Raw genomic sequence first — 1,472 nt, 5'->3', positions numbered from 1 at the left:
AAATAGCTTTTCTTAAAACTCTTACTGCTTTATTTTTCCTATCTCTTAATTTTAAAGCTACTGCTGATGAAAATACGTCACTATTTAAATGTATAGATCTTAACTCAACTAAGTTAATTTCTACCTTTTTGTTGTATAATTTTTCAATTAAACTAATTAAACCTAAATTTCTTAAGTTTAGATTTAAGCTATTGAATTTAGATTTATTAAAATTAAGTAATTTTAATGAATTAAATAATATTTTTTGTAATCTAACTAATTTTTTTAAAAGTATAATGTTATAAGTAGGTATATTACTTAACGTAAGGTATTTTCTTCTTAAATCTACTAGGAAGTATCTTATTAAGTTGTTATTTGTTTTAAAGAAAGCCATATTTCATTTTCTAAATATGAAAAAGTTATTTTTTAATAAAGCAGGTATTCTGTTTTCATGGTTTGGTACAAATACTCTTTCTCCATCAACAATTAGTTTTCTATATTTTACAAGTACAAGAATTTTTAATATAAACCACTCAATAGATGATTTTTGTTTATTATATATATATAATGTTATAAAAAGTTTTGTGTTAGTATGTTTTAGCTCAGCTCTACTTGCATATATTTTGTTTGCTGAATAACGAATCTTGTTATCACGTCTACGTTTAAAAAGAATTTTTATTTTATCTTGTAGCATATTACAATAACTTCTAAGTAATTTATTTACTACAGCATCGTAACTTATTAAAGATTTAATGTAAGATTTATTGTAAGAGTATACACTACTAAATCATTCTTTACTAGAAGACGTATAAAAAATAATGTTATTATATTCATCTCTTTCAGAATTACTTTGTAATTTTGGATTTTTTTCTATAATATAGTTAGTACTTAATGGTTTATCATTAAAACTATTTTGTTTATTTTTGAATATGTATAACATAGAATATTGTTATGAATTATTGGTATAAATTAGGGCAAAACAATGAAAGTTATAAGTTTAATTAATATTGTACATCCTTACTACATTTCTATAAATTTTTATGTTTATTATCGTTAAATTTAACCATTTTCCCTTTAAGATAGGTGTGTAATTATGAAAAATAAGTTGGAAATAAGTGATTCGAACACTTAACCTGCCGCGTGTAAAACGGATGCTCTACCAATGGAGCTAATTTCTTTTTTTATGGGGGGCTTTAAGCAAAAGTTTATTTTACTCTTCTCCCCCCCCTTAATTGCTGTATAAAATTTAGACTGCAATTAACCAGTTACTTCATAAGATGTATATACTGGGATTTGTTATACTATAATAGATAAAAAAATTACTATAAATAACAAATTTTACCTTTTTCATAACAAGTATATGGTGATCTAATCGTTATTTTACTATTATGAACAACATGTATCTACAACTGCTTGCATACTTTCCACAAGGTTTGTCCCGCTTGCTTCTAATAATCCTTTAGCCGTTTCTTTAATGGCATTGATATCATTAG

At 24.1% G+C, this 1,472-nt stretch overlaps 1 non-coding gene across 1 annotated transcript; it reads right to left on the bottom strand.

Annotated features, from left to right (window-relative positions):
* Positions 1-1,080: 1,080 nt before the first annotated feature.
* J4E92_011068 lies at positions 1,081-1,157 on the bottom strand. The gene has a single exon. It is a non-coding gene; the product is annotated as a tRNA-Val (tRNA).
* Between the last annotated feature and the right edge of the window lie 315 nt (positions 1,158-1,472).

The sequence above is a fragment of the Alternaria infectoria genome (genome assembly GCF_024043175.1).
Source record: "Alternaria infectoria strain BMP 0036 chromosome Unknown scaffold_58, whole genome shotgun sequence".
Taxonomy (NCBI): Eukaryota; Fungi; Ascomycota; class Dothideomycetes; order Pleosporales; family Pleosporaceae; genus Alternaria; species Alternaria infectoria.
Note: the sequence above shows the minus strand (reverse complement) of the source record. Positions and strands in the feature narration are given on the sequence as shown.